This window comes from Triticum aestivum, chromosome 7D (genome assembly GCF_018294505.1).
Source record: "Triticum aestivum cultivar Chinese Spring chromosome 7D, IWGSC CS RefSeq v2.1, whole genome shotgun sequence".
NCBI lineage: Eukaryota > Viridiplantae > Streptophyta > Magnoliopsida > Poales > Poaceae > Triticum > Triticum aestivum.
Window position 1 is genome coordinate 544,913,680 of NC_057814.1, and position 6,537 is coordinate 544,920,216.

Below are 6,537 nucleotides of genomic sequence, written 5' to 3' on the forward strand. Positions count from 1 at the left end.
AGTTTCCCATCCTGACGAAAGCGGCCTCTAAATTTCAAAATCCATACTGTATTCACGCATTAGACCCCATTTTCTACAGCATCGTACCAATGCACATTTTCTGGATCCACATGCCAACGCACAGGATAACACGCGCAGCTGAGCTCGGCCACCGAAATGCCGTCACAATGGACCAAATATTCTTTCTATTGTCTAAGATCAACAAGCAAAATGTACTTTCTCGTTAGGACAAAGCATTTACAAAATATAGTAATTCTTCTTTATTGATTCCTCTAAAGGACCAGGGAAAATAGATGATGATGATATAGTCATGACTGGACAAATCAAGATTTCTCTATTATAGTATATATCTAATAACTAGTACAATACAAATAAAACAGACAGCATAACCGGTAGGCTGTTCAATCATGGCTAGGCAAATACGAGTGCGACGTTTTGTTCACATATTCGGCCTGATTACCATAACTTCCATTTTGACACAAAAAACGGCACTGCCATTATGCAGCTCATGATTCGGCAGGCATACACGATAAGACCCAACTTACTTAGTAGGTACAACATCGTAAGATAGTTCTATTAGAGAATCTTGCACACTCGTTCCCCATCTTCACTATCTCATCTTTCCCAAGGTGGAGTCGCTGATATTGCTCATCTCCTCCAAAGCCTACAATTATGACAGGTCAGATCTAGCACTCTAGCACCCAATTATGTCCTAGGAGCTCACAGCCTTTACCAAGAAATACGCAAAATTAAGATTTGGTATACATAAAACATATGAAAAAACAGCAGCATAGCATTATACATTATCAATAACACAAATCTATTTCCCAGTAAAAATGTCAACCAATGTAACTTGATGCAAACACAAATTTGATCACAATCTATTACCAAGAGACAAGACTCTCACCAGGATGGAGCAACGAAGAAAGAGTAGCTTGTCAACAGTAGCTTCGAATTTCTCAGATTTTTACAAATGTCGCCAATAATCTGCGTGCATAAAACCTTAAAATATAAGCCTGCAGACACTTTACTGTTAATACTCCCTCTGTCTTTTCACTCTGCATATTAGACCTCATTAGGACAAGCCTTTGACCAACAAAATAGTAGCATAATTGTTGGTAAAAGGTGACACATAATTTGCAGGGTAAAATTCAGAGTGAGTATAATAGATGTGTCATAAGTGTTGCTAAGCATGTAACAAACATTCCACAAAGCAACAACTAAACATTTTCTTACAATGTATAGGATGATTGCATGACAGGTCTGTTTTTTCAGTAGTACAAAGTTAATGCAAAGATAAATTTGATCACAACCATATTAACAAGAACAGACAAGACTCTCGCTAAGACGGTCAAAGGGAGTAAAGTCTGTTTCCAGTAAAAACCTAAAAATGTCACCCAGTGTTACATCTTGATGCATAGAAAAATTTGATTACAACCGTCTTACCAAGAGACAAGTAAGACTCACCAGGATGGTCAAAGGAAGTAAAAGAGTAGCTTGGTCAAATCAGAGCTGTTATGAGCTCTTTAACTTCAGGTTTGTCAGATTTTTTAAAATGTCACTGATGCTCTGCATGCACAAGACCATAAAATAAGCATGCCAGCAAATTCAAATACACACACACACACACACACACACAATAAATGTGATTTTAAGGACAATACTTCTCCTGGAGAGAGTCGTTGAAGTAGTTCCTGAATATGATCAACTTGGAAACAAGTAACTGGGCCAAAATGTTGAAAACCGATGCCAACTAGTTTCCCCAAGCTATCAAAAACAAGACCTCCATAACAAGAGTAGAACGTTGGAGAACAATCACAAATAAATTCTCTCGGATCTGGAAAACTAATAACATTAGCCATGCATTAGAGTCCATCAAACAATGCAATTAGAAAATATAAACACCACAAAATTAGTGAACTTACTTTACAGAGCCTTCTGTTATTGAATGCACATAGTTTTTGTCATCGATACATCTGATGACATAAAGGAAGACTCTTTCATTTCTAGAAACATTTGAACCAAGCGGAATTTCAATACATGACTGCACTTCTGTTTTACAAGGAAGCAAAGCCAACAATGGTGCTTTAGAGGCACTGGTAATTAGTGTGAAGTCCTCAAAACAAACATCTTTTGTTCTAGCAGTATTAAGAAAACGAAGTCGAAAGGAATAGTTATCTCGGATGAGATCCCCTCCAAACAACATGACACACATGTTTGGTTCTAACATGATAATAATGCCGGAATAAGTACAGGAAAATCACTATCAGGATCAAGAACAGTGAGCTCAACCACCGATCTACTGATTTGATCTCGAAGATTTTGATTAGGAACTACGAGAGCTGATAAATGGGACCTATAGGACCTGCACGAACAACATATAGATTAATAACTGAACTAGCCTACTGCAAATCTTGCAACACGTGTAAAAGGATATTACCAGCATGAACGCCCGGCTCATTTGCAGGCAACATCCGCCTTCTCTTGGGGACAAAGTGACGCCACAGAAGGCGATGTTTCATCATCGCAAAGATACGTAACTCTATTAACTAAGCCTGAAGGAATATTTTTATGATATTTTGCGTGTTAATTGAGAAAAATTCATCCATATATAGCAGTAAAGGAACATCTGTCGAGTAAGAGAAGATACGCCAGAGGGAAGGAGTTCCGGGCTGGGGTCCGGCGGCCGGATCTGGAGGGTCTGGCGTGCGGACGATGACCTCGTAGAGTGCTAGTCGTCTTCGTCGCTGGCCGCTCGGGGTGGAGAAAGGAGTTGACGTCGATGTACGGTACGGGTACGGGCCGGCGTCCGGCCGCGGCCGGATCTAGAGAGGTCAGCCGTGAGGTGTCGCTGGCGTCCAGCGGCCGGAAGTAATCGACGGTGGCAAAGCCGGAGTATTCTGGCCCCGCCGGCAATGCGGGTACTGCCTCCGCCTCCACGTCACCGGAAGGTCCGGAACCGTGGTCTCTCTCGGGTGATGCGTAGTGGAAGGGTGGCTAGAAGGAACAGTTTTAGGGTTGCGCGTATATATGCCGGGCTTAATGGGCCAGAAGATGGACACCTCACAGCTCCGGGCTCAACGGGAGCTCCGGCGCTCGCTACACCGCAAACTGGGCCGGCCCATGAAGGCTACTAAAATGCGCGAAAAAGAGTTAAAAAATTACGCTCCCATGGTGGTGTATCGAACCCGGTCACTACACTACCTGCAAGTCTTCATCAGCTAATCACTAGGGCGCGTGGTCGCAAGTGACAGAATGCAGCGCTAATACTTTAAACAATATCATAGCCGCTCATACGTCACAGATTTCGGAAAAAGTTCGTGAACATGCAGAAAAACGTTGCCCTATTAAACAAAAGTTCAATGATTTTGAAAACAATCATCAATGTAAAAAAATAGTTCACAAAAAATTGAAAAATGTTCATCAAAATTTTGAAAAAAAAAGGGTCACCATTTTGAAAAAAAAATCAGAAAACTGAAAAAAGTTCACCAATTTTGGAAAAAAGTTCATACGATTTTAAAATAAGTTCATCTAATTTGGAAAAGCTTCATTGAATTTGAAAAAAGTTCATTAAATTTGAAGAAAGTTCATCGAATTTGAAAAAAATTCATAAAATTGATAAAAATCATCAATTGTTAAAAATAGTTCACTACAAAATGTTCATTGATTTTGAAAACAAAATTTCACCAAATTTGAAAAAATTATCATCGATTTGGAAAAAGTTCACGCATTTAAGAAAAGAAAAAAAGAAAACTTGATGAGGGAGGAAACCTGAAAGAAGAAAAAAACAAAACAAAAATGGAGAAAAATGAAAAAGAAAAAGGAGAAGGCAGGAATAAAAGAAAGGAATTGTTGAATCTAGCAGATTCCGCTCCGTAATGCGGTGGTTGTATGAACGAACCTCGATGAGTGAGGTCGCAGGTTCGACAAGTGAGGCAGCTGGTGCTCATTGCCGGCCCACGACACGCAGCGCAGCAAATTTTATTTTATCGCAAAAAACACCCAAAAGATGTTGCACCCGTGAGGAATTGACCGGCCGCATAGCTACAGTGTCGGTTGCCTAACCACTAGAGCAATCAGGCGCTAGTGAAACATTATAGCGTGAACTTTTTAAGAACAAGTGTAGTCGTGCCATTAATTGCACATAGATTTAGGCAGCTGGCGCTCCCCCTAGTGGGCCAGCCCACGACACGCAATGCTGCTAATTTTATTTTATAACGCAAAAAACATCCAAAAAATGTTGCACCCGTGAGGAATTGACCGACCGCATAGCTACAATGTCGATTGCCTAAGCACTAGAGCAACCAGGCACTAGTGAAACATTATAGCGTGAACTTTTTAAGAATAAGGGTAGCCGCGCCATTAATTGCACATAGATTTTGAAAAACATGATTTATTTTTAAAAAATGTGAATAATTTTTGAAAGTTCACAGATTTCAAAACAAATCACGAATTAAAAAAGTTCAGAAATTCAATAAAACTTACGAATTAGGAAAAAATTCATCAATTTTCAAAAAAGTTCACAATTTTGAAAAAACATCGTTTTTACAAAATAAAAAATTATGAAAAACAAATCACCAATTTTAAAAAATAGTTCATCAAGTCTGAAAAAAGTTCATCATTTGAAAAAATAACTTTTGAAAGAAAATCAAGGATCTGGAAAAATATTCATGAATTTTTGAATAACAATCATAATTATTCAAAAAAAGTTTGTTGATTTGTAATAAAAAGTTTGTTGATTTAAAATTGTGCTTTTAAGATAAAAATGAAGAAAAAAAATAAAAAAAGCGAACTGGAGAAAGAAAACAAAAACGAATTAAGTTACTATGCACAGGTGTGTGATGTCCCTAGTGGTTAGCCTGGCGTGCCCTCTATCGCAAAAAAAAAGCCTGGCGTGCCCTGAACAAAACAGGTCTCCAGTTCAATCCATGACACGTGCACCCTTTTTTGCACTTTAAACAGATAAACGAAAAACCCAACATGGGTCGGCCCAGCTCACAGCGAAGCTTAATTTTTTTTGCGACAAAAAAAGGCAGCCATTAAAAATGAAATATAACAGGCGCTTGAAGCGCCAAATAGGGGTGGCCGATTTCAACGCGTTCCTCGGATATTTAATTTGGGTCTCATTTGCTTCTGTCCGCTATATTATTTTAAACAATTTACATGTCCGTATTATATTATTGTGTAAATAGATGTTTATCAAATCTTGCCCGTGATTTTTATATTGTAATCACTTATTAATTTACCAAATAAAATATAGTTTACTTGCTAAGTCAATAAAAACTGACAATTAAAACAGTTTTCAAGGAATGATAATTGACCGTCGGCGTGGGCCAGGAGATTTGGCGTACTTGATGAGGCACGGAGGCTGGGCGCGCCGAAACGGAGCGGCTCTGCCGATTCTACAGATGCAAGATGAACTTCGAGCGCCCAACGACCGAAGAGATCTTCGGCCTGACGAAGGCCAAAGAGTGCATGTGACACGCACTCTGGCGCTTGCCTCGCTGCAGCTGAACGTACGCTAGCTAGCTGGCTGGCTGTCATATGCATGCAACAGCCTTTGTTTGTGGTCACGTACTCGATGGAATTGACAATCTACGTATGCATGTGCTTTGCATGTCATGTACTATCTACGTATATACTAGAACTGGGGCAGGATTGTTTTGCCAATTACGTGCAAGTGGGGAGCTTACAATTGAGACCAACCCGTTCCCTCGCGTCGCCCTCTCGAGGGCGACTCGGGGACGACCAACCCCCCCGTCCGCCTCCTCCTCTTCTCGATTCCTGTCCTCGCCGCCGCCGGAGACGGGCGCCGGGTCCCCCGCGCGGCCGCCGATGAGGGTGGCGGCGAGGGCCTCGGCCGGGACGCCGCTCGGGCTCGGGCCTAGGGTTTGAGGCAGCGGCCTTTGCTGGTGAGGGCGGCGTCGTCTTGGCGGTGGGCGGCGCTCGCCGGAGTTGAGGGCCGCGTCTACTCGGCCGCGCGGGCGGCAAGTTGGCGCTGGAAGTGGGCGCCGCGTGGAGGATCCCCTGCTGCTCTCCTTCGCCAGATCTGAAGACGGCGCCCCCGTGCTGCTGCTTCCTCCTTGTCAGTCCGGCCGGATCCGGTGGCGGACTGCGCGGATGTGGGGTTGGGAGCTCTGGATCGGAGTAATTTCTTGGCCGGCTGCGGCGGCCACGACGCCGGCGGCGCTCCAGGCGCTGCTTCCTTCTTGAAGGCGGCTTCGAGATCCAGCTCCCTCTCCCTCGTCCTCCCCATGCACCCGGGTGAAAACCCACAACTTTGGTTGGGCGGCGGCGGTGCCCGGCTCCGTCACCTTCTTGAAGGCGCCGCTTTGGGTCCGCGGGGAGGTGGGACAGCTGCAGCGCGTTCTTGGCATTCCTGATGGCGGCGGTTCTCTTTAGTGGTGTCGCTTCGCCATGGCGGTCGGCTGGTCCGGCTCTCGTGTTGATTGTGGTGCTCAACTCTTCGCCGTGTCTTCCTGTGGTGCTCCCGTCCCGTTCAGAGAGGCTGGAGATGGAGCGGCTTCATCTTGCACG

The 6,537-nt window shown here is 43.3% G+C and overlaps 1 long non-coding RNA gene across 1 annotated transcript; it reads right to left on the bottom strand.

The window, feature by feature from the left end:
* Window positions 1–311: 311 nt before the first annotated feature.
* LOC123168646 (uncharacterized) lies at window positions 312–2,986 on the bottom strand. The gene is made up of 6 exons (XR_006484456.1): window positions 2,441–2,986; window positions 1,926–2,365; window positions 1,665–1,845; window positions 1,468–1,569; window positions 908–987; window positions 312–664 (listed from the first exon to the last, which is right to left on the bottom strand). It is a non-coding gene; the product is annotated as an uncharacterized lncRNA (long non-coding RNA).
* Between the last annotated feature and the right edge of the window lie 3,551 nt (window positions 2,987–6,537).